General features: G+C 41.0%; 1 long non-coding RNA gene and 1 pseudogene across 1 annotated transcript in view; both read right to left on the reverse strand.

The window, feature by feature from the left end:
* Positions 1-14,668: 14,668 nt before the first annotated feature.
* The window catches only part of LOC140704695 (uncharacterized), a 77,852-nt gene continuing 64,960 nt past the window's right edge, over positions 14,669-27,560 (reverse strand). The window contains exon 3 of the long non-coding RNA XR_012084057.2: positions 14,669-14,806. This is a non-coding gene — a long non-coding RNA (uncharacterized LOC140704695). The remainder of the gene's footprint in view (positions 14,807-27,560) is intronic.
* Positions 23,819-23,982, reverse strand: LOC140705247 (U2 spliceosomal RNA; annotated as a pseudogene).

A 27,560-nucleotide genomic window follows, 5' to 3' on the forward strand; every position in this document is an offset into this window, starting at 1 on the left:
CACTATTCCTCCTACTGGCCTTAACCTGACCGACAGGGCACAAATTTTGCACCAGGTCCATCCCGCCAGCAGGCTGGCAGACCGCGGCCCTGCCAGCAGGCACGCCGGATAGAACACAGGCCCAAGCAGAGCCTTTAACTGCTCTGGCCCACCAGCAACACATCACTTTTCACTTCGTTTAACACCTTTTCTTTCTGCCTGGCAACCCATCACTTCTGATGTTTGGGTCCTCACTATTATAGTCCAAGGCTATGCTATTGAATCTGATCCCCTTCCGGCTACGGGCATTTTCAGGAATACCATGCCCTCGCCCCCTCTGTGAGATGAAGTAGCTGCTATTCTTCAGAAGGATGTTATTGTCTGGGTTCATGACCCTATAATTACACTTAGTTTCTCGGAATTTTATCATACACAAGAAGGACGGCAGGCTTCATCCTATTCTGGACCTCCGCCCTTTGAATTCGTATCTCATGCCCTGAAAGTTCAGGAGACTGGTTTGCAGCCATAGACTTGAAAGATGCTTATTTTCACATCTCCATTCGGCCCAACCATCTGTGATTTTTGAGATTTTCTCTCAATGGACTAATTTATGAATTCAAAGCCCTCCCATTTGGATTGTCTACAGCCCCATGGGTGTTCATAAAGTGTTTAGCCCCGGTGGCAGCTTATCTCCGTTTACACGGTATCACTGTGTTTCCGCATTGCAATGATTGGTTGCTGGTGGCGCCAACTCCTGCCCAGTCACACAAAGACATCTCGTTTACACTGTCCTTCTTATCTGCCCTGGGACTCAAGGTAAACTCCGAGAACCTTGCAGCCCACTCAGAGGGTCTCTTACATCGTCACAGTCCTGGATGCCTCTTTGGGTTGTGCTTTTCTTCCCGAGGAACGTATTCTGAAAATCAAGCAGATGATGGCCCTTTTCCTCCCAAACACTAAGGTTTCAGTACTTCATACGCAACGTTTCTTAGGACTTATGGCGTCCACAACGATGGTGCTCTGGCACACCAGGCTGAAGATGTGATCCTTACAGGCTTGGTTCCTGTCACTCTGCAACCCCTTGCTGGACTTGCCATCCAAGCTCCTCATGGTTGCCGAAGAACTGGTGGAGCAGCTCTCCTGGTGGACCATCCATCCAAATTGGCTCATCAGGAGATCTTCTGGTCCTTTGGCACTGGATGTCCAAGTGACTACAGATGCAAGCCCCTCTGGATGGGGAGCTCACCTCGGGATCCTGACAGCACACGGCCTCTGGTCGGCAATAGAGCAACTGTTACACATCAACCATCTGGAAGTGTTGGTCATTTACAAAGCCCTTTGAGCATCATCTCCTTGGAAAGATAGTTCAGGTGGCTTCAGACAACACCACAGCTGTGTTTTACCTAAACAAACAGGGCGGTACACATTCCCTCTACCTTCTGTATTTGTCGATCCAGCTGTGGGAATTGTGTTAAAATAGCCACATCTATCTGCTGACAGTCCATGTGGCCTCGGAAGACAATATGTTAGCAGATCGATTGAGCTCAATCGAATACAGGATGCTCAGTTTTTTGAAAAACAGAACTGGGGTTTATTGGAACATCAAATAAAGAAGTATCAGCATTAAACTTGTCATTGTTCTTTTCTCTCGTCGCCAACGGGTCAAACGAGGGTGTCCATAAATCTTGTAAAAAGGGGTTGTAACTTGGATCATGCCAGGGTCCTTTAGAGAATGGATTAGTCTCACCCTGGTCCTTAGTGTCAATGTCCACGTCAATCGGGTAATGTCTCTTCATCTCCCCTCTCATGGTCGTAGGGGTCGATTCCCTCTGCAAAGGGTTCCAAGGTCCGGTAAATACCTCCTCTGGCGAGCCTCCTCCAGATGCCATGCTCTTCTTTCTTGTTCCTCCCTTTCCACCACCACCTCCTCTTCCCTCAAGTGTCTTTGCCACTCTCTGGCTTCGGATTCCCCCCAATAAGACGGTTTAGGGGGCAAACCCCTTCTACGCCTGTAATCAGCCTCCTCTCGAGGCACCCTTACTTTTTCACATCTCCCTGTCCAGGGATACTCCGCCCATATTAATTCCCAACCCCTGGGTATGTTGTCCCACTCTCCTTTTTTATCCCCATGTCCCGCCTCTACCAACGGTTGCTCCTTCACCCTTGTTCCCGCCTTTTCTAGTCCTGTCTGAGTGGACATCGACAGTCTCGTCAAACCCTGTTCCAAGCCTGACCGCGACATGGGTAGCTGAAGATACCGTTTGGGTCTTCTTTTCTCAAAGAAGGACGACACTCCGGCGAGCGCTTCTATAGCCTTGCCTCGGATCTCACACTGTGCCACACAAAAGTAGGAAAGTAGAGGAGCCCTGACTTCTCTTTCATGGGTCACTGATTGTCGCGACTGCCACCTCCTCCTACGTCACCACAAGAGATGACAGGTCACGATCCTTCACACACACACACACTTCGCTGCCACCAACCACACATAAACCTGACACTTCAGACTTAGTATGGATTTCAAAATAAAAATTATGATTTATTGAATACAAAAATAAAATGGGAATCACTGAGTAAAAGAATCACTTGTCACACTATATTTTTCAGACCTTAACCCTGCACAGTTCTTTGTTACTTAACACTCAATTACTCAATTACCTAACCTATATCTAACCCTCTCACTCTCCAACTCTCTAATTCCCCAACTCACTCTAATTAACTCTTCCCTCTTTGCACTCCCCCCTTATATACAAAAACTCCACCCCTTTAAGACCCACCTCCTGCCCTGCCATAGGCCAGGAAACTCCAGCCTTAGCCAAGACAGGCAGGTGACGTCATGGCACACGTCACACTGATCATCCTATCTGTGGGGCAGCGGATTAGGCTGATTCTCAGCATCTGACTGAAATTCATGGGCGGCTTTTCTTTGGGAGTCAATGAGTGATCTTCTTGTAACCAATTCACAGATACAATACCGTTACTTACTGCAATTGAGAGCAAGTTGAATAAAAGGAGGCATGGCTGGAGCAAGCCTCCTTCATGAGTAGATATTGGATCACACTGGAGCCTTTAGTTACTTAAAGGCATATTTATAGCTCACTTCGATGACTAGGTTTGTGAATTAACAACTGAAACAGAACAGTATGATGTGTTTTTAATCGTTCGTTGTAGTTGTGGCAATAATACACTATCTAGGAAAACATACTCAGTCAAGGACGAGCGGAGTCTCATGGCAGTTACACATGCACTGGTAACATCCCGTATAGATTACTGCAATGTGCTTTACGTGGGGCTGCCTTTGAAGACGGTCCGGCGACTGCAACTGGTCCAGAATCGAGCGGCGCGGCTGGTGAGTGGTGTGGCCGCCAGGGAACATATCAAGCCGATTCTGTATAAGTTACATTGGCTACCAGTTGCTGCCCGGGCCCAATTCAAAGTGCTTGTTTTGACATATAAAGCCCTAAACGGCTTGGGCCCTGGATACTTGAAGGACCGCCTCCTTCCATATGAGCCTACCCAGCAGTTAAGATCTAGCCAGGGGGCCCTTTTGAAAGAGCCGTCCCTCAAGGAGGTAAGAGGGACGGCTTGTAGACAAAGGGCCTTTTCGGCAGCTGCCCCCAGACTATGGAATGCCCTCCCGACTGAGATTCGTCTGGCGCCGACACTGATGACATTTCAGCGCCAGGTCAAAACCTTCCTGTTCCAGAAGGCTTTTAACTGAAATAATATTAGCTGTGGGTCCAATGGCAATTTTATATATATTTTAATTATATTTTAACTGTTGCATATCTTTGTTGTATTTTGGATGCTGTAAGCCGCCCAGAGACCTTTGGGTGTGGGCGGCATATAAATAAAATAAAATAAAATAAAATAAAATAAAATAAAATAAAATAAAATAAAATAAATTAAGGTATAATGTAAAAATCTAAACAACCAGAGGAGTCGGAGGTAACAGTGAAGGAATATATATGGGAAGACTCACAAGGTTCTTGTGAGGCAAGGAGACTAGATAACCAGATACATTTTGCTGAATTTTCTGTTTGGGTTTTTTTGCAGCTTATAACCAAGCTCCATGGTTTATGGTAGCCTCTTTGGGTGAGCTGGTTTTGTTCCTGTATTGTGTTGGTTGGGATTGTTCTGATGACTATATTTGAATCCGTCAGCAGATCTTTTACAGGTTTGCTTTGTAATTGGTGCAAAATGGGGAGCCTTTCTGAGTTTTGGCTAATATGGGTTACTATTTTTGCCTTCAGTGATGTCTGCTGTTCTGTCAACTCATAATTTCTGGGTTGTTCTATAGGTTGTTCCTCTATTGATACATTTTCTTCCACTATTGTGTCTACCTCTACCCTCCATTCATCTTCCATATTATGTGCATTGTTCTGTGTTGATTTTACATTTTGCCACCTTTTCTAGTTCTTGCAATTCCAGTTCTAAAAATACTTTACTCTGTATAATAAACCTCCTTTGGTCCATTAATCGTTGTTCAATTATGTCACTAGTTGGGTGTTTCCTTTTCCAATTTTCCATTATTCTTTTTTGAAAACCATGGGCTGTTGGCTTGTCTTGTAATAACATTTAGTAATTTCTAAATTTTGTTAGAAGTCCAAAGTTTTGCATTTAGGTTGTTCCAGTAGCTTTGCAGCAGCCTGTTCTGGTTCCTCAACAGGGTCTGCTGAGCCCTGTAGCTCATCTGTCACCAGATGCCTAGGAGCTATAGCATATGACATGGTCTTTGTTGCCCATTTGAGGGCCCCCAGTGTACTGTGAAGGTTGTTGCTAAAAGATGGCACCATTGCATACACAAAGTGGCACTTTTATTTCAAAAGGGTTTTTTGCTTCATTAACTAAGGCAATCAGACACAGTGTGTCTTCTTTACAAAGTAGAATTGTGGTTCTAAAAATGTGACTCTACTTGGGAACAAGGCAGATGGGGCCTATGCTTTGTTGAAAGGGGGAAATGGTAGGTTTAAAGTCATGGTGATGCCCTTTGTTCTCTCTGCATTGCCAAATACTGGTGGCAAAGCCAACATTTGTGGCATGGTATAGTCCCCTACCAGCTTAGTAGGTTTCCTCCAATCCCACAGAAGTTTACTGTCCCAGGGTAGACAGTGCTTAGCTAGAGAGACCTAAGGTCTACTGTGGTGTAAAGCAGCTTCCTTCTTTCCTGTGTAATCTTCATCCACACAGATTTTTTTTAAAAATTTCATTGTGCAATTTTTCTGGCTCCATAGGAGTTTCAGCATTTTGAGGGCTAGTTAGAGGGGTTGGGATTGACATTTGGATATAATGCATATGTCTTGCTTTTCTGGAACCTGCTGAAAATTCCAATGTCCCCTTTAATGGCCAACTACTGACAAGCAAAGTACATCCTTTCTGCTTCTCAGCATCATAGTTCACCAAAATCAGAATGGGATTTTTAAAATAAGTCCCAGGACATTACTTTCCCTGGGTCCAAAAGAGACCCAGATGGGAAAAGGGAATAGACGTGTTACAATAATTTTTATCCCAGAGTGTATTGTTTGTTAGAAAAAGAAACAGTATGTGGCTGAAGTTTGGGCATGCTCTTTATATCTCTTCAAGTGACAATGTCATAAATTGCCTTCCCTGTAGGTTTGTTTCTGTTTGAATTTTGCCACGAAATGTGACGGGGGGGGGGCGGCTAAGATGCCCTGTGCCGATGGAAGAGATCTAATGTGGCTTCTACATGCTAGCTAATAAGAATATGTTTTTAAAGAATATTCAAACAATTTCACTATTACATGTGATATCTAAGGAAATCAGGGTTTTACTATATATACAGATATTGTGGGTATATTATACCCAAGTACAGTATGATACCAGGACTTGCAAAAGTATTGCTGGGGAATTCTGGGAATTATAGAAAAAAATTAAAACTTTTGTAAGCTTTGAACTATAAAGAAAAAAAAAGAGAATGAAGGAGCTTCACTCCTAGAGGCACAGCTAGTGAAAAAAATGTCGTATCAGCCCCCTCTGATGGTCACTACATAGATTACAGTAAGGTCAGGGATGGGTCTGCTTTTAGAATCTGATGGCTTGTCCATAAATGGATTTCAACCAAATACTAACAAATAATTATCAGTATTCACTTGCCTGTTTGTTGCATACAATCTCTGAGGTGACCTTCTTCTTTTAAGATATTAAACAGAAAAGGAAAACATATACAAAAACTACCCGGAGCCTGGTGGCGCAGTGGTTAAACTGCTGTACTGTAGCCAAAATTGTGCTCACAACCCTGGGTTCAGTCCCAGGTAGCCGGCTCAAGGTTGACTTAGCCTTCTATCCTTCTGAGATTGGTAAAATGAGTACCCAGCTCACCTGGGGGGGGGCAATGTGTAGCCTGCATAGTTAACTTATAAACGCCTCAAAGAATGCTTTAAGCACTATGGGGCAGTATATAAGCAGCATGGTTCGCTTTTACAAAACACTACCATATATCCACTTACAACATAACACAACCTCTTCACTCTGTGAAACCCATCCCCCACTTGGAATGAGTTCCATGTTGACAGTCTGGACTGCTTGTCATGTTGTTTCGGGGTGAGCTATTTCACAGTGACCATATGATGTACAGAGAATACTGCTTGAACCTGACCCCAATCTGTGCCCATGATGGATTTTGGTCCTGCAGTAGGGCCACTGCTTTTGGGGGCTGGGCAGGAACAATTGCTTGATGGGCAGAAGGGTCACATTAAAGGAGATTGCTCCCCCCCCAAAGTGAGGCTTTCTGGTGAGATCAGACATTCACCTTTCCTGCTATCTAATTGCACCCTCTATCTATTTCTCCTTTCCATCCAATTCCAGGGAACTCCTTGTGGTGATCACCCTGCTTTGGCTCAGAGAAATCAGAAGGGAGGGGTGAGTGAGAGTTTAGTTAGTTCAGTCAGAGTCAGAGATGAGAGTCTGAAGTATGTCTGTGATAGTTTGAGAGTGCGGCAGAGTTAGGAGTTAAGAGTGTGGAACTTATAAAGAGCTAAGAGAGTTAAGAGTGAAACAAGTTACAATATTACTATTTATTTTATTCATTTGATTTATATCCCGCTCATCTGGTCGGATTGACCACTCTGAGCAGCTTCCATAAAAATATACAATAAAGCATTAAAAATTATTACAAATAAACAACACCACATCTAATAAAACAAAAAATAAATAGAAAGAAAAAGAAAATTAAGTATTGACAGGAGGGAAGGCCTGAACATATAACCATGTTTTTAGCTCATTTTTGAATGTGCCCAGCGTAGGGGCCGCACGAATCGCTGGAGGAATGAATACATTAAAGTCTGCAAAGAACCTGTTTAAGCGAACTGTAATCAATAAACCTGTGTTGTTCAACTTTATACTCAGCTTGGACCTCAATCTTCCTAATTAAAGGGTGTTGACAGAGGTCAACCTGTGGCAGCAGAAAGGAGAGAATGTGTCATAGGCTAGTGAAACAACCTGGGGACACATGAGGGGCACGTCAAAGTCCTATACCATTCATTGACATCGTAACGAAATAGATGAAGGTAAACAGACCAAAGCTTAATTCAGACAGGACAGAAGTGCTCTTGGTCCAGTCATGGTGAACCTATGGCACGCAGGGCCCTTTCTGCAAGCATGTGAGCCATAAGTTGCCAAATCGCTACTCCACCCCACCCCCCGAGCAGCCAAATCCGAGGAGGTGGCTGCAGCCACGGTGCTGGCACTTCGGTAGGTGGATCTGGAGCAGCTGGTGCCGGCGAGGGATCTGGAGTGGGTTCTCAAGGCACCTCCATGCCCAGGATTCCCCCTTCTGCCACCACTTCCAGTTCCACCGCTGATACTTCCAGTTCCGCCACAGCATGCTGCCCGCTGGTTTTGTTTTTTGTTTTTGTTTTTTTTCCAGTTTGGTCACATGAGCCCAAAAAGGTTCGCTGTCATTGTCTTCGTCTGTTGAAAGGCAGAGCAAGGAATAAGGATCCAGCCTATGCTGCTGGATCAGGTTACATTCCCCTGGGAAAATCAGGTTTCAGCTTGGGTGTGCTCCTGGATTCATCTCTAAAGCTGGATCTTCAGGTCTTGACAGTGGCCAGGGTGTATTTGTATAGTTAAAACTTGTACATCAGTGTTCCTGTTCCCTCTGATACCTCATCTAGCTGTGGTGACACGTATTTACATCGTATTTAGATTACTACAAACCGATCTATGTGGGTCTGGTACCTTACTTGGCTACCAGTCAATTTCTTGGCACAGTTAGAAGTCCTATAAACATTTTTACCTATAAAGCCCCAAATGACTTGCATCCAAGTTATCTGAAGTTTCTCCCCATATGAACCTCCATAGGTTTCAAGGTCTTCAGGGGAGCCCTTTCTCTTGGTTCTTCTGCTGCCTCAGGCATGCTTGGTGTGGACATGAGAAAGGGCTTTTTCAGTGGTTGCTCCCAGGCTGTGAAACTCCCTTTTCTAGGAGACTAAGTCCTTCCACAGGCAAGCAAAGACCTTTCTTTGTAAATAAGCTTTTAAATATCAAATTGCAGCTCAGGAATGGATTGTAAGTGGGAGGAGTTCTTTTTGTCTTTTAAAATTGTTTTTAAATTGTCTGTTCCTGATTATCCCAGAGTGCAGGACACATAATAATGGGCTCAAGCTACAGGAAGCCAGATTTATGCTGAATAGCAGGAAAAACTTTTTAACCCCTAAAGCAATGGAACCAATTACCTAAGGAGGTGGTGAGTGTCCCAACACTGGAGGCATTTCAGAGAAAATTGTACAGATATCTGTCAGATCTGCTTTAATTTGGATTCTTGCATTAAAGAGGAGGATGGACTTGATGGCCTTATAAGGCCCCATTCTAACTCAATTATTCTATGATCCCATCTTAGATGTGGCATGCTCCTGGATTAAGAATGTGATTTAAATTATTTTTAAATTACAGTATCTTTAATTTTATTTAATGCTTTTTGATTGTAAAAATCAATCTTACAATTGCAGAGCTGGAAGGGACCCTATGGATCATTGAGTCCAGCCCCTGTCAAGGAGGCCCAGTGGGGAATCGAACTTCCAACCTCTGGCTCCACAGCCAGAGAATTAAACCACTGACTGAGTTATCCAGCAGTTCTGACTATGCTTAATAGAGTTCAATAGTATAATTTTATATTTTTATTGTTCCCTTGGTTTAGAGATGAAACAATGAGAAAAATTTAATTTCCAGAATTTCCATATGTCAGTCAGCCTGCTGTTACAAGAAGAACAGTCAGTGCAGTAAACTTTAATGATCGCTTTGCACAGATTGGTTTACATCAGAGCCATATTTTCTGTTCATCAGTGTATTTGTCAGGGCCCAATCCTGGCATGAACATTCATTCTGGGAGAAACTAAGCCACCTTATACAGGTACTACTTTTGGCCCACTTTTGTCTACTCTCGTTGGCAGTAGCTCTCCAAAGGTTCCTACCAACAAAGCCCGAGATGCCCAGGCAGCTAAAACAGAACAAGCTCTGCTACTTGGCATCCCACCACTCACGGGCCAGTGCCTCTCCTCTCCGGATAAATATTTCCCATACCAAGCACCTGCACTGCTCTCTACCAAGTCTGCCAGGCCCAAATGCCTAGCCCTGAGGGCTCCTTCCTCAGAGCCCAGGAATGCAGGCAGGGTGCTCTGGGAAAACTCCCTATGGTGCCACAGCACAGGCAGTTTTCCGAAGAACCCAACTTAAGACCTCTCTCTGAGAACCTGACCAAGAAAGGTTCATGGTGGGTGTCTGATTATAGAGACCCATGTGCTGTTTATTCTGAGCTGCCACAGGACAGTGCTTGGCAAAGATCTCTTAAAAAGTTTGGAAGCTCATTAAATCCCACTTTTGTTTTTTATTTTTGTCATGAAGAGAACACAGACATAGAACAATTTCCATAGACATGGATAGCAAAAGGTGAAATTTAGGCAGAAATACGTTATAGGTAGCCTTAGATTACAGTAGAAAGGAGACTAGTGTTGATGTAACACAATTCAACAAGTCTTTCTTGCTTCTAAAGACATTCTTCAGAGAAATTCTATGCTTAAATCAATCAATCAAGACCAATCACAAATCTGCAAATTCCACAAGGTGAAAAAAAGTTCCTGCTGTGCATTCACTCAAACACTTTAAGCTGTCGAGGAATTCCCTCTTCTGATCACAAGCCATCTTTAATGCCTGTTATTGCTGGAAGTAACCATGTTAGAACAAAGGTCCAAGAGACAGCAGCTAACCTAATTGGAAACACTTAGCCTTTCTGTATGATTTGCCATGAACACTCTCTGTTTGCACAGCCGGTTCATCTTTTGCAATAACCCTTCCTTTGGGATTTTGCCTTTTACTTTTGTTTTTAATGGAAAAAGAGAACATTTCTTACGGGAATTAGTTTTGTTTTAAGAGAGAAAAATATTTTCTCCACAACACACGAAACTGGGTCAGTTTTCACAAAGTATCACCTCTTTGGCAATTTAGGTACAGTATATCCAAATGCAAGAGCAAATGGTAACAAATAGGTAACATAAACACATTTCTATAAAACAATATTATGCAGTGCAGAGTCCTCCTGCTCAGGATTCAAGCAACACAACTGTGCCCTTTTCCAGGATATTCCATCCCAATTCCATTCCTTCTTCCACAATGCCTCTCTTGCAAGTCATTCAGAGTTCTTTGACTACTAAGCATACTCAGTCCTTATGGGCTTCTTCACTAGGGTTCTTTTGTTCTAGATTTCCAAATCTGAGCAGCCTGATCTGCATATTATGCAAATTTGCATAATAAGCACTGAGCACATAAATTTGCATAGTATACAGTTTAAGCACATCTAATTGCTGGCTGCATAGCTCAGTGGTGTAGGTCTCTGGCTAAAGAGCCATAGGTTGGGAGTTTGATTCCCCATTCCTGTGAGTAGAACCAGCCTATGTGGCCTTGGGCAAGCTGCCCAGTCCCAAGGTGCCCCTAGAAAAATGGAATGGTAAATCACTTCTGAGTAGTAAGGTAAGAAGGAGAGGAACTGACAGAGTTGCGGTATTACCAGGTTGCACCAGGTGGCGCTAACCAAAAAGAACTTCCCTGAGAGATGAAGTCGCCAAACAATAAAGTAGTGTTGATAGCAGAATAGTTGTATTGTTTACAGGATATATACATACATGTACAGCTTAGTCCTTGTTTCCAGTCCCAAAGTTATACACAGTTTCCACAGAGTTCAATGCATAAATCAGAGTCAAAGTCCTTGTAAATTAGTTCAGCAGTCAAATACCATATGTTCAGTCCAGTAGCCAGAGTTCTTCTTCCAATATTAGCACGAAGACTCGGCTTCTTCCAGGATTTCTCCAGCACAGCACCACGATGACAGCAACATGACACCGACACCAACAGAGTGTGTGTGCTAGGTCTGCTAGCTTTATCCCAGGGTTATCCAATTGTGGGATTTCTTCCTCAGCTGTTACATTTAACTCAGCTGTATAAATTCTAGCCTTACTTCTTTCTACAGCACTGATTCTTACAACCACTTATTTCATTGTACAAAATTGTATTCAACAATTCCTCCAGGTTTATCTTAAACCTGTCAATAACTGAGTTACACCATATCTAACCTTCTCTAAGGCCAGATTCACAGCCACAAAGTTAAGCCACGGTCAAGGCAGTCCTAAGCAATTTCTAGAAATCCTAGGCTGAGAGGGATTTGGCTCAAGGGCACGCTCAATTGTTTTAGCATCAGCTCGGGTGGCCCTCAATCATTTTGGCCTGCTAGAATGGTACCCATAGTCACAAAGCTTGCTTCATGTTCTTGGACCTGTCAGTACCTCTTAGCCCAGGCCATTTTCCATGGTTGTTTTCAGAATAAAATAGGGAGAGGGAAGCATATAAGGCAGCATGTACCTTGCTAGCCCTTATATATAAAGAAAAATGGACAGCATGCCACAATCAGGAGTTTCTACAGATACTCTCATGAGATGTCTCTTGGGGTTTTTCAATCAAAACACTGGTAGACCGTGCAATCCATAACTGTGAAGCTCAATTTCTCAGCACCAAACTCAACCATCTGAATTGGGCCCTATAGGCAAATGGTTGTTCCAAAAATGAAATCACAAGAGCCATCAAACCAAGAAAACAACACCAAACTGAAGAAGAAAAACAGCCACCAACAAATAAAGTATTTCTGCCATACATCAAAGGGGTCACGGACCACATGGGGAAAATTTTGAAAACACACAACCTACAAGCAGTATTCAAACCCACCACAAAAATACAACAAATGGTATGGTCAGCAAAGGACAGAGGGACCCCCTCACCACCGCAGGAGTATACCGGATACCTTGCAGTTGTGGCCAGGTATATATTGGAACCACAAAACGAAGCATCCACACCAGAATCAAAGAACATGAGAGCCACTGCAGACTAAAACAATCAGAAAAATCGGCAGTAGCTGAACATGCCCTAAAACAAGCTGGATATGAAATTCTATTTCAAAATACAGTACTGAAATACTGGACAACAACAGCAATCATTACGTCAGACTGCGCAGGGAAGCCATTGAAATCCACAAACACCAGCAGAGCTTCAACAAAAAAAAAAAAGAAAGTTTAAAACTTAACAGAGCTTGGCTCCCAGCACTGAAAAATACAGCCTGCAAAAGGTCAATGAACTCTACCCAGCTACAAGGACAAATATGAGATGGGTTGACACCTTAAAAGAAGCTACTGGCTTGAATTTGCAAACGCTGAGCAGTGCCTGTTGAGGGCAGGACATTTTGGAGATCGCTTATTTATGGAGTCACAAAAAGTTGACGGCAACTTGATGGTACATTACTACTACTACATCATAATCATGTGTCTTTATGTACATATTTCTATCAAACTCCTATGCACAACCAATCGGTAAGTAAGTCATTTAATTAATTTGGGCATAAGCTTGAATTAAACAGTTCAAAGAGCTGTACCATGCTCCCAAGACAAATGCATGTTGAGTTAATTCTTCCAAAAGGATATTACATTTTTAAATCATTGTTTGAAACCTTTTTCCAGAAGTTTAAGCTTCACACTCAGAAGCTCAGAAAGCTTAACAACAACAGAAGCAACAATGAAAGACTTCTAATAGTTTATCCTTCTCTACTTTTGTTTTTCCAACCCTTCCTTTCTTTAGAGTAGCACCTAGATAAGTTCCACAAGCCTTTAGAAGATAAAATGCAATTTGATTTTTTTGGAAGCTCAATAAGATGCATAATATCAGCTATTTTTATGTACTGCACTTCTCCAAATCCTCTAGTTGACATTTGTTCATATTATTTCACTGGTTTCTATGCACTGTTTCCAGACAGTTCTACAAAGAGATTTCAACTATGTGAAAGACATCTAGAGCCAAAGTTTTCACCAACTGCAACATTTTCTTAATGAAAACAGAGCTTGGAATGTGGTCAGTGGACAGTCTAAACCAATATTTTCCAACCTTGGGTAACTCAGGTGTTCTTGGACTTCATTTTCCAGAAGCCTTCACTACTGGCTCTGCTGACCAGCATTTCTGGGAATTGCAATCCAAAAACACCTGGGAACCCAACGGTGGGAACCACTGGTCTAAACCAGTGGTCCCCAACCTTGGGCCTCCAGATGTTCTTGGACTGCAACTCCCAGAAACCTTCACCGCTACCTCTGCTGGCCAGGATTTCTGGGAGTTGAAATCCAAGAACCTCTAGAGGCCCAAGGTTGGGGACCACTGGTCTAAACAATCACCAGCTCATGCACCTAGAGTTCATTTAAAACCCAGCTTACTGAGTAATTAGAGGCATGTTGTTTCATAGTTTTGGAGTGCTGCTCCCAGAATTCCCCAAGCAGAATAAGGGAAGATACAGCCAATAAAAAGACTACAGACCACCATTTTGGTTATGTACCTCCATCGCTGTCTTCTCTGGTCTGTTTCTACTTTCAAAAAGAAGGAAGCTGCCATAGTGCTACCTGGGATTTGTGTGTATTCCTGACTGTCACATTTCTTTGGGAGGTGCTCTCTATAGAGCCTAAAGGTCAGTGAGACTACATCTCCCAGTGTCCTCTAAACCCAAAGGGCCAGCCCCTACTCTTCAATCACATGACAGTATGTGTGGTTGACTGACTTAGCAGGGAGAATTTTCAGAGGATTCTGGAGGTTGCAGTTCCAAAATATGAAAGAGCACCCCATCAGTGAGCAATATGACAAACTTATTCTTCTTCCTTCTATTCTTCTGTAATACGAAGAAGTTTAATCGTAGTAAACACTATACATAGCATGGGTTCTGGCTCCTTTCTACTGGCCAGATCTGGTAACTTCATCTTTAGAAATATCTATTTCTAGGATTTAAAAAAAATTATTTAAAATTTTCAGACTATGGATAAGTGAATCGGTGGACACTGATCGTGCGGATAAGGGGATCCTGCTGTATTTCCTTTAGTTTGTCCCTAAGTTTATCAATGTATGAAACGAAGCACACATTATCAAATGGAACTCTTCTTCAGTTTCTTTTTTATTTATTTGTTTGTTTGTTTGTTCGATTTATATCCCGCCCATCTGGTATATTCTACCACTCTGGGCGTCTATTTACATTTCACTATCAGCATCAGAGTATAAGATAAGGTTCATGTCAGTGAACAGGCATACAGATTAGAACAAAATTAGAACAAAACCAGTCCCATTATCTTTCTCTCATTTCAATTATTCATTTAGTTACCATGCTGTAGTCTGCTTTTCTTTTTTCATGGAAGTCAGTCTGGATAGGTAGAATTTCTATGGATTCTCTCATCAAGGCATTGCTCGCTCCTTTGCTTCAGCATGTTTGCCGCATCATGAGGCTCTAAACCATGTCCTGAGACTGGAGCTGTAAAATGAGATACAGTACATGAATTGAATTTGGGATACACCTATTTGTAGACGACAACAACAACAAATTGTGGTGTTAATAATTGGAACAAATTCTGAGAGTAACAAATAATGGATGACTGCAATGAGAAAGCTGCTAGTACAATGAAACAATAGGTGCTGGGCAACTATGTCTCCCCCATCCAAGATCATCAGAAAAAACAGAAGTAACAAGAGGAGATATATATATGTCTAATCGCTACAGTAAGTACTATCAGTGAAGTAATAATCGGTGGGCTTCCTCATGTTGACAACCTGTTGGCCTAAGAAAAGTCCATCTCCACAGACATCTTAAGGAGGTTCAACTTAGTTATAAAACATCTCTGGTCTTATTTTGTGCTCTTGTCTTTTAATGTTTACATCAAGGTATAATCATTTTATGTTGCATTTTGGACTGCATTTGGCATGGTCAAGTTTGATTGAATTTCTGGCAATTATACAACATATAGACACATCTGAAGCAGCTTGACCCTCTTCCATGGCTGCCTGTGCTTCTCTGGATCCCTGGCAGGGACTACTGGTTTTGTTTTTTGTTTGTTTTTATGTGGGCAGGATTGCTTTATTTCAGTTTCCAGCATGCATAATCACTAATATCAAACGAGGCAATTCTAGTAGATGTTCTCCTCAAAAACTCAGTGCTATGTCACAGAATTATAGAATCATAGAGCAGTGAAGTTGGAAGGGGCCTATAAGGCTATCGAGTCCAACCCCCTGCTAGATGCAGTAATTGCCTTGCCACCCACTATGTCACTGGGGGGGGTCAAGCCAATGAAGTGGTATGCCACTTACCAATAATTTCCACCCCCACCCCCCGCTTTTCCCTACTCCAATGGTTCCCAACCTTAGGCAACCCAGGTGTTCTTGGCCTACAATTCCCAGAAACCCCGGCCAGCACAGCTGGTGGTGAAGGCTTCTGGGAATGGCAGTCCAAGAACACCTGGGTTACTCAAGGCTGGGAACCACTGTCCTACTTACTCCCCACAGAGGAGGGACAGAAGAGGAGGTGGAGAGGGGCTTATTTTCTTTTTCTTTACAACCCAGTATAGTGTCACTTTGGTGAGGGGATAATGAAGTGGTTTGTTACTTATCAATACTATTTTTTAAATCCAGTGTTCCCCTAGCTCCCCACGGAGGGGAAAACAGAAGAGGACATAGAGGCAGAGAGGAAGGAATAGGTTAATAGCGTGAAGAATGTGTGAAGGCAAAGATCTCTCTAAACGGTGCACTGTACTGTACTTTGAAGCGATCCTATATGACCCAGTTCAACTCCCGATAACTTGATTGTTTAGTTGCAGCCTCAGTTTCCTAAGCAGCTTTGGGACTGTGTATTTTTTTTCATACTTGACTCCTAAAACGTGCTGTACATTGTGGACATCTACCTCTTGGTGATGGTGTTGGGAGTGACACAGTATAGGAAAAGCACTGTATGGAACCAGCCTCCAAATCCATGCAGGCAGCAGGATACTATATAATGAAGGCCTTATCTGAAAGCCTTCGACTTCATAAGAAAACAGGTTCAGCGGAAACAAAAAATTCTCCCTCACCCCCACACAAAAAGAAACATTGAATTGGCTGAATTTACCAATGCAATACAAAGTAATATGGAAAATGGAATATAATCAGTTTTATAAGGAGAAAAGCTTTTACATTGTTTTCCCCCCTTAGCTATTGGCTGCCATTTTATGTTTTTGCTGCTCACCCTTTAGCCAGTTTCTCTAGCAATCCTACAGCAAGAATCTTTTTGCTGACCTAGGTGGCAAAGGGCTTGGGTGGCAAATTGCCGCTGCTTAATGGGGTGCTGGTTGTGTTCCTGGGTGGGTATGACTGGGCATGTGGCCACAGATGCAACCAAGGCTTTCTGAATGTGCAGCCATTTGCCACCAAAACTTACAAAATACAAGTCTAAATCAGCAGGAGGAGACAAATACTTCACAAAAGTTGGCCACAGGGTTTTGGCCTATGTAGTCTAAACACAGCCTAAAGTACTGCCTGTAACATCCTGTTGATGATGGTGGGGAAGATTCATTATTCAGCCACTGGATGGTAGCATAACTACAGCATAGTTATTCAGCCTTTTGAACTTCATGAAACCACATGCAGATTTTCTCTCACAGCTTGCCCAAACATCAACAGATGAAAATAGTAGGAACTGAAATTCTTTATATTGAGCAAGCTTTACTTATGGCCCAAAATTGAGTGATGAGAGAGAGAGAGAGGCACAAAGGTACGTGGGAGTAGGGTACACATAAAAAGATCCAGATGTCCAACAGCTGAAACCTGTTTACAGATGTGGATAGTTTTTGCTCTTTGCATCAAATATAAAGACAGATGTTTAATTGCATACAGTTTTAAGATGCCACTTGCTTGGCAGTTTAATTGGACAGTCTATGAAGGTTTGGAAAGAAGAATCCTGCTTTTCCCATTTTCCTTATAGGCTATTATAGAGTATTTTAGCCACCACTTTTTAATTTGATGTAGTCTGTAATTAGGTGGCTAAAAGATGCATAGCTAAACCCAGATAGGCCAAGTGAGAAATCATTTATTTTTTAGTGGAGCATGTTCTTTTTCAAGTTCTGCCAGTATAATTTAATTTTTCTGCTGGCATCAATTTCCTTGCCTTGTGTAATTCCCTGATCTGACACAAAAGGGCTACCATAGGGGTGTCAGCCAAGTACCTGTTGTTTTTGAAACTTTAAAGGCTTTCCAAAGTCATTGTTAGGCCATATCAGAAAAATAAAGTAATTAAAAAAGGTGACGATTGACAATTAGTACCTCAGGAGATCAAAGATACTGGCAGTTACTTCACAACTGGAATGAGAACTGTATCAAATTGGTCTTTGGTTTTCATGAGAAACTTGTAGTCATCTGGATGATGACAGCAATTTTACACACAAAAGCCAACGAGGAACTTCCTTGAAAAACTGAGGTCTAAGCATATTTTGCCTGCTTTGTAGTTGTTCCCTTAGATTCATAGAATAATTTGAGTTGGAAGGGGCCTGCAAGGCCATTGAGTCCAACCCCCTGCTCAATGCAGGAGTCCGTATCAAAGCAGATCTGACAGATGGTTTTCCAATTTTCTCTCAAATCCCTTCAGTGCTCGAGCACTCACCACCTCATTAGTTGTATTGTTGTACTGTTCTAGCAGTTGTGAAGTTCTTGATATTCAATTGAAAACTAGTTTCCTATAGCTTAAGCCCATTATTGTCTGTTCTGCACTCTGAGATGATTAAGAACAAACCCTACCCTTCCTCTGTAGGACTACTTTTCAAGTACAGTATTTGAAAAGTGTTATCATATCTCTCCTCAGTCTAATTTTTTCAAGGCTAAACATGCCCAGTTTTTCCAGTCTTTCCTCATAAGACTTGGTTTCCAGTCCCGTGATCATCCTTTTCCAGTCTTCCTATTTTCTTAACTGAGAACATTCTTACATTTTCATTTCTTGTTACAATCAGGCCACTGAATTACTGGCAGTTCCTCCATCATGATTTTCCTGTCTGTCAGAAATAATGCTAAACTGGAGGCTCCTATGAGTTGTAGTTCGATTTTAGTTTTACTTTCTGTAGCCCTCAAATCCCCTCCCAACTCCCCGTCTTTCAATCTGTGTGCACCATCTTAAACTGCACTGCTAAAGCAGTTATTCCTCTCTTTCCGACATTTTAAAAAATACAATGATATGATCCAGGTGAGGTGCCCAGTCTGGCTTTAATAATCCCTCTCTCAAGGCCATTTCTTTGTTCATACTATCTTGGTTGCAAAACCCAAAATATTGGGAGGTATATGGCAGAAGAACCCTTCTTTCTCGTAATGGTCTCTTACATGCCAACCTGCTGGATTAAATTTGATAGTGCTTATCTTTCTGGTTGTTCTTCCTTTTCAGATTCATACTGCAAGATGTTTTGGCACTCCTAGTAATCTATTTTGATGGCCTTGTTCCAGCCAGGCAGCAATCCCAGGGCCTAAGCACAACTATGTCTAACACAGATGGGACAAGTAAACAGCTATAGCTGTTTTCTTAGCCCCAGAAATCTGGAGATGCAAAACATGTTAAACTCATCAATGAGGATTTCTGTCTGCTGAATCCTGAGATATGAAGAATTCTTACGATAGCACGGGACAGCATGCATTCAGCTATCCATGTTTTACTGATATCTGTCTGCTAGTAGTGGATTGTGGACTGAGCACAGGGATGCTTAACTCCAGAACTTCAGAAGATGTGCCCCTCTGCTCAGTCCATGCCCCATATAAGCCACTTTTTGCCTGAAAAAGAAGGTAGGCAGCTATCAAAAAAACATTGGCACGCTTCCAGTTCTCCAAATCAGGGTGGCTTAATCTGCATGAAGATGCAAAGGTGCATATTATCCCTATTATACAAGCTAATATTAAATACATAGAATGTTGCATGGTTTTTCAAGCATTGTGGTAGCATTTATAAGATAGCCAATAATTTGAGAGATCATAAGAAAAGCAAGGAAGCTTTAATGACGACATAATGTTATGATCTTCTGCAGGAAAAAATGCTGGGGAAAATAAGGCCAACAACAGAAATTGTGGCCAAAAAAAAAAAGGAATGCAGTAGGATCCCCTTATCCATGGGATCACTACCCACCGATTCACTTACCCATGGTGTGAAAATATTAAAAATATTAAAAGAGAAAAAAATCCAGTGTGATGGAGTTGAAGCAGTGTGGGATATGTAATCAGAGAAGTGTAAGATGGAGTCACTCAGGTTCTGTGTGAAAATGATTTGAGAGACAATGAATGTGTTTTTCTAAGTGCTAAGAGAGCGTCTTTCTGAAGAGCAGTACAACGTGGTTTGAGATAAAGCTGAAGGTCAGACAAGGAGCCTGGGAAAGACTCAACATTCTGAGCTAATTAGAGAAGAGATAAAATATCTGGATCGCATGGGAATTGAGGGAGGAAGAGGGTGTTACAGCCCCTCGAGGCTAATTGATTAACAGCCATGAAGTATCAAGAACAAGGGAGGAGTTAGAGAATGTAGAAAATGGACAATGGGTTATGTGGAAAAAGTTCTATTCCATGATGATGGGAGAGAAAAAGAACTTGATGGTTTGAGTATGTGGCTTGAAGGAGAAAGATTGTAAGTGGAGAGACAGAAGGAGGTGGGGCTAGCCCACCTTAGCCCAGTTTAATACTGTTTATTATTTTAATGGGGATTAGTTATTTTATTTAACTGTAATAGTCTTCAAATATGTTTTTTATGCATATGCTTGAGCTGATTCTATGAGACTCTATTTTTCTAAGAAAAAATAATTATAGAAATCCATATGATGGACTGGTCTCTTGAACAGCAGGGTCTGGCTAAATCCAGGAGGTGGAGAGGGCCACAACAAACTAGCTCTCTTTGAGTCCTGCCTAACAGAGCTGTTGTGAGTTCTAAGGAATCACAAAGCCCATGTGTCTGTACTTGCAAAGTATTGGGTAAAAGTAAAATGTTCCTTTAAGGTCAGACTTGTTCAAGGGGCTTACACTATGCACTGCTGAGGTCTTGGGACTTGCCTCAGCGCAAAGGTGGTAAGTAGCCTGCCAAACTCTCCGACCGAGTGCTGAGTGCTCCTTAGGGAGATTGGGCACTACATCCAGAAATAACTATTTCCACAAATATTACCAGAACAAATACATACCATGGTCCTGGTAATGCAAGTTAAAACAATTTCTTTCTTTTACCATTATATATTATTATTAATATATTTTATTTTATTTGAATTGTTTCTTTTTTCTCCTTTTTATACTGATAAATTTGTGTGCATAGTTACGTGGTATATATACCGCTGGGCCTGTTCATATAGCTGTCAGTTCAATCGGTACATTTCCTGGTGGTATATGTCACATGCAGCCCTTCCTTCCCTTTTTAATTTTCACTTCCCAATTCCTTTCTCCACTTTCTGTTTTTTTTCCCCCTCCTAAATATGCTATCTCACATAAATTGATTCATTTTCTGTTCTGTTTCTAGGTCTCTTCTGCCCTAAAATTTTCTTTTAAAAATGTGTAAGTGCATATTGCTAAATATGCCATTTGCCTGTCACTTCCAATTGTTAAGTTGATGTGCCACCTGGTGGGATATATATCACTAGATAAATATAAGGTAGAACTAAAATGGACTGATCTGTCGTTGAAAACCTAGGGGGGCACTTAACTATAAGCCACACAAAAATGGGGATGACGGTTACAATAAGGAAGATATCAGCTAAGTAATAAACTGACAAACTGAGGTGGAGAAAAAAAAATAAAAAAATAGTGATTTATTGCTAAGCATTTTTTTATTCCAAAAAGAGAGCGAATAGAAGTGTGATGACCATGGTTCCCAAAAACGCAACCCATTCACAAAGTAAATAAATCAACAGCAATGTTCACATGCACTGAAACAGTAAGCGATTGTGATTCAGGGATTAGGTCATTTTAAAAAGGCCATGCCAGCAAAGTGGGGGGAAAATATTACCCATTTCTTGTATGAACAGACATTTATAAAACAATTTAAATAATGGCAGAATCAATATAACTGGGTTCTTTTGACACATGTGAATGCACAAATAGACAAATACCGGTAGTTTCTTTTTAAAAAATAATTGTAATTAATTTTAACAATACAGTACGTATAACAACAACAAATAGACACAATGTTCCTAATTAACATATCAACTTAAAAAGAATTTTTAAAAAGCACAATTACTGTATAACATACATTTTTGACTCTGCTCTATATCACCCTCGGGACTAATTTTCATATTTATTTTACGTTGTGTTTTACTGTATAACAGTCCATTTCCCTCCAGAAACATAGCGATTCATCTCTGGGTGTAGACTCTTTCTCTTTCTCAAACACATAAGGTAAAGGTAAAGGTAAAGGTTCCCCTTGACAATTTTTGTCCAGTCGTGTTCGACTCTAGGGGGTGGTGCTCATCCCCGTTTCCAAGCCACAGAGCCAGCGTTTTGTCCAAAGACAATCTTCCGTGGTCACGTGGCCAGTGCGACTTAAGACACGGAACTCTGTTACCTTCCCATCGAGGTGGTCCCTATTGATCTACTTGCATTTGCATGCTTTCGAACTGCTAGGTTGGCGGGAGCTGGGACAAGCGACGGCCGCTCACTCCGTCACGTGGATTCGAACTTACAGCTGAAGATCTACAGATCTTACATCACAGAGGTCTCAAACACATACTATATACTAAAAATAAATTCCATATTTCTTTAAAATCATTAGTGTTCAATATTCCTTTTCTGATCTTGGTTTCACAGGTTAATTTGTCATTAATAGCCACAGTCCACATATCTTTATACCACTCCTCCCTATAAAGTTGGTTATTATTTTTTTAATTATTTGCAAATATCAGCCTTGCTGCAGTTACCATAATAATTGGTTCCTTTTCTTCCCCCTTTAATTGATTATTATTACCCATGTTCAACAAAGCTATAATCGGAGACATTTGTACACCAATACCCATTATTTCAATAATCTCTTTAAAGATAATTGACCATTCCTCCTTCTTCATTTAACAAGTTCACCACATGTGTAAATATGTTCCCCTTGGTTTTTACACCTCCAATGTGAAGATGATAGTTTTATTTAATAAATTCAGTTTCACTAGTGTTACCATCTTCATACTGCTTATAACAAATTTTTTAACCCTTAGATACATATTTTTCATTATTCTTTTATTCCAAATTTTATTCCAATCTTCTCCCTTAATTTTTTTAGCCAAATTTTCTTGCTATACCTATTTTATGGCTGCTTTATATTCTGCCTGTATTAACACCTTATGCATTACGTTTATTGTCCCCTTTCTATTGTTACTAATTTCTATTTTCTCTCTTTTTTCAATTTCCTAGAATTCACCATTGATCCACCCTCTTCTCCCTTGGTTTTCCATTCCTTTGTCCAGTTATCTAGCTGAAGTATTATTTAACCATGAAATCCTCTCTTCTCCCAGTATCTCTCTTATGCACTCCCTACCATTTATCTTCCTTACCCAATCTTTAATTCTAATAATTCCCTTCCAAATTAATACCCTCTTTGACTCCCTTTTTAGATTTTCTGGAAAACTCCTTAATTCTACCACCTGACTCAGAGAATAAATCAATTAGCTCAATACTCCCCTATAACTTTTCCAGCTTTCCAACATAGTATTTATTTTATTCTTTTTAAACCTTTATTGGCATAAAACAGTGTGAACAGGGAAATAAAGCACAAGGGGAAAAGAATCAAAGGGGGAATAGACATAGTCAACATTAAGTGAAGGAATACTGTACAAAATGATGAAAAGTACTGTAATACATAATACCTGGGGAATGGGGTAAAGAAAAGTTCTACGTTATGAAGCAACAGTGAGTTTCATAATTACAGCTAGATAATTGGCCACCCAAGATATTATTTAAAATGGGATTATCAATATTTTAATCACATCTCTAATATTTTCTTTTTTAAAAAAAATTTTTACTGCTGTAAAATTCAAAAACTTTCAAAATTACATTTTTATTACTTGCTATAATATTTGGAATATATCTCAGCTGATTTGATATATAATATTTAATATTGGGTAAACCTAAATCTCCTTCCTTGTGTGATATGTATCATAACTTTTTATTACTTTCTGCTCTCTTTTTTCCATTTCAAAACATGCTGAACATTGTCTGCCATTCTCTTAACTCCCTCTGTACGGGAAACATCCAAAATAAGAAATTTATTTTGGGAATAATTTTCATTTTACGTAAAGGTATTCTACCAAACCAAGATATTCTTAACTTTTGAAATTCCTTTATCTGTTCCTTCCTTCCTGTTTGTGCATCTTACAAAAATTCAATTTAATAATATCTTGTAAATTCCAATGTAGTACTAAAGGACGTATCAGACATTTAGGAATATTTTAAGATTTATTTCAGGAATAAACTTAAAACCTGGCTATTTGGGCAGGCTTTCCCTCCTGCGGTATCTTAATTTCTTATACTTTCGCCACCTTGGAGCTATAATATATCTTATTTTTGTTTTATTGTTTTTAAATTTGTGAACCGCCCAGAGTAGACCTTTGGTCTAGATGGGCGGGACAGAAATCCAATAAATAAATATTTAACTGATAAGAACAGATACTATACTTGATCTTAGCCAAAAGGCCAAGAAGCGACAGACAAATACAGTTTATGGCAAAGAAATGCAAATAAGGGAAACTTACTGAGAGCTGTAGAGGATTTCGATATAACAAAATACTGAGCTTTGTCATGAAAGTAAATACAATATTCTACAAGCAAAACTTCCTAGGCAGTTTGGAATATTCGTCCAAGGAATTCATATGAGCATAGTACTGTACCTTCCTCAAAGTCACACAATTTTAAAACATCCAGTATTGTTTGTTTTAAAAACATATTGATATATTGTTGAGATAGAATTTGGGCCTGTGGAAACCAAACTTACAAAATTACTTTAATAGGTATTATAAGGAAATAAATATTGCTTAGGACCCTGGATATTATCTGCCTGCCCAATCTCTCTGAACTCTTATTGCCCTTAAAAAGCTTCTCCTTAAGTGTCAGAAATTCCTACAAAGGATTACGCATGTGGCTGTAGTTACAAAGGAAAAAGAAACAGAACCTTCTCTGATTAACAGAAGTACTTTCTGGCCATGCAAAGAGCTTTTCGAACTCTCTTCCAATCATCCTACAGGATTTCCTCAATTCACTTTTGGCTTAATGTTAAAAACAAAAAATTATATTTAGCCTTTTGGACTGGATAACGGTTATAACAAGTGTGACAAAACTGCACGTCGGCGAGTCACGGGTCATTTTCCCCTGGTGATTAATCTGTGTTGATTGGAAATCACACAATAAAGCTGACTATTAAAAACGTTTAAACTGCAACATTCCGTAATAATCATAGTATCGACTAACAAAGACTGGTAAATCACATGCGTGGCTTTCCCCGTATCGCTACAGCTGTGGAAATGAAGGAGGATTTTTTCCCCATTACGGCTTTTTCAGTTACATCATATAAATATTAACATTTTGTGTGCGTGTCGCGTCCTGCTTCAGTAAGCAGAGACAAACCTTGTAGTTTTCTAGTTCAGATCAAATGGAAAACTGAACTGCTGATCCAAGATGTTTCCTAGCACAGAGTGGAGGAAAGGAATCAGGCTGCTCAAGAACAAAACAGGCCATGGTATCTGGAATGGGTAGGGTCTGTCCTGCTATTAGGCAGACAGCAGACCAATACAGCCACAGAGGCTGGGAGTACAACACTGGCAGCCCTTCAACCTTTCCATCTGAACTCCTATTCATTCCTCTCTGTTGGCCTCTGACCTGTTCCCATCAAACTGGCCAGATGCTCTCCAGGAGGACAATGCCAACTTAGGGCATCTCTAAGACACCTTTTCAGTTATGGCATGGCATAGTGTCAAATATGGAGCACACTGGTGTATTTAGAAGCATAGCTTATGTCTATATTTCAGAAAAAGGGATAAGATGGAGTCTGTATTACAAAAGAGACTATTTCGTTTGGATATGCTCCTGGAAAGAAGGGATATTAAGTAGGGAATTAGAGCAGGGGTCCCCAATCTCCAGTCCGCAGCCCAGTACCAGGCTGTGGCCTTGGGAGGACTGGGCTGTGGAGACAGAGCTCCTGCCCCCCCGCATACATACATGGATACACGAACATTCCCTCCACATGCATGCACAGATGCGCACACATGCCCTGCACACAGGCATGAATGCACAGATGCCCCTCACACACGCATACACCCCGTCCCCCCCATGCACACACAGACGTACTCCTGCACACATACACGCACACGCAGACACCATCCCACAGCCCCCACATGCACCCTAAACTGATCTACGGTGCTAAAAAGGCTGGGGACCACTGAATTAGAGAACAGATGAAGATGTGCGGTCTATTTCAATGAATGAAGGAAATCTGACAAAAGAGGGACTATGTTAAATTGCTCAGAGTGGTGGAACATTACAAGGTGAAACTAGTAGTTAAACTGTTCCTGCAGAAGTATGAAGACAACTTTGATGAAACATTTGGCTCTCGTCTCTTGTACCACATACCCCACCCCATCCAAGAGTGCCATCCTCTCTTCCTTGCTTTGTGCCCACGGTCCCTGCCGAGAAAAATACTCGACATTAGCATGCTCAGGACCTTTCCTGTATTGAACCATAAAAGCAAAATGTTGTAGAGCTAAATACCAGCGGGTGAGCCGAGGATTGGTTTCCTTCATACGTAACAACCACTGCAAAGGGGCGTGATCCGTTACCGAAGTAAAATAAGGTTTCCTTATTGTTGCTTGTAGTCATCACACTCCGAGTTAAAATAATAACCATCTGCCAGAAGAGCATCTTGCCTCAATCAAAATAACAGGACTCCATGTCAAAACAATCTGTGCTTCCATGTTCATCATGTAGTCCTCTCGTTAAAAATTGATTTAAAACATGCTAAACCCGATTCAAGTTAAACATGGGATATTCATATCCCATGTGATACTAATATGAAAAATGCTGCTCAACAAGTCACAGCTCCCTCCCTCCCTGCCTCCTTACCCTCCACCTATCTCTCTCTCTTTCTAATCCTGCTGTCTGCCCCTTCCTCCTCCCATTGGAAAAGGAAAGCAACCCTCTTCTCATGAGAAGAGATTTCAAGTGGCACATAGAGATATTATTCTGCACGAGAATGTAGAGCAGTCCCACACTGGAGAATATGGAGATTTTCTCATTTCAACTGAACGAGGAGGGAACCGTGGCTCCTTAAGAGACAGGGCAGTTTTGTTTTTAGTTTTATTTTTGCTGGAGACATTCAAAAGAAATGCATTCAAAATACAAGCTTCATGACCCCATGGGTATGCAGGTAATAAAGCAACCCAAGTCTGAGTGTATAAATCAGTATTCCCAATCCCAATAAACTGCAAGGCTGTAGTCCGGTCATGCTGACTAGTAATTTTTTTTAAACAATTTATTAGTTTTTCACTCTACATACATTTGATTTGTGCTTGTCAAACATCGTATTACATGATTTGCTTACAATTATTTTTTACATCTCAGTGTCTTCCCAGTTGTCCCCCCAAATTCCAGACATCTTTCAAACATTCAAACCATTCATGTATGTATTTTAGTATATAATATGGCTACTATCATAATATTACTTTCATAGTGTACAATATTCTTAAAATCTTCTAATAACATTCTTAATAAAAATAGTTCCAGATCCATGCCCCAGCCTTATATCTAGTTTAATTTACCTAAAATGAAAATCCACCATATTACATCTTTACCCTGATTAGAGCTCCCTTATTTCAATTTAATTCTCCTTTTTAATACAGTGGTGCCTCACTTAGCGATGTTAATCCGTGCAGCAAAAATCGCTGCTATGCAATTTCATCGCTAAGCGATTTTTAAAAGCCCATAGAAACGCATTAAAACATGTTTAATGTATTCCTATGGATTTAAAAACTCACCTTATGCAAAAATCCTCCATAGGGGTGGCCATTTTCGGTGCCTCTAAAGCGAGGCAAAACAGCGGGTGTATTTTGGAACTGCCGATCAGCTGTGCGAAAATGGGGCCTTTGGGATGATCGCGGGGGAGCGCTCCCCCGCGATCATCGCAAAGCGAATTTTCCCCGTAGGGGCCATCACAAAGCGATCACTCTTGCGATGGCAAAAAGTCTATCGCAAAGCGATTTCATCATAAAACAGAGCGATCGCTATGCGAGGCACCA

The sequence above is a fragment of the Pogona vitticeps genome, chromosome 2 (assembly GCF_051106095.1).
Source record: "Pogona vitticeps strain Pit_001003342236 chromosome 2, PviZW2.1, whole genome shotgun sequence".
Taxonomy (NCBI): Eukaryota; Metazoa; Chordata; class Lepidosauria; order Squamata; family Agamidae; genus Pogona; species Pogona vitticeps.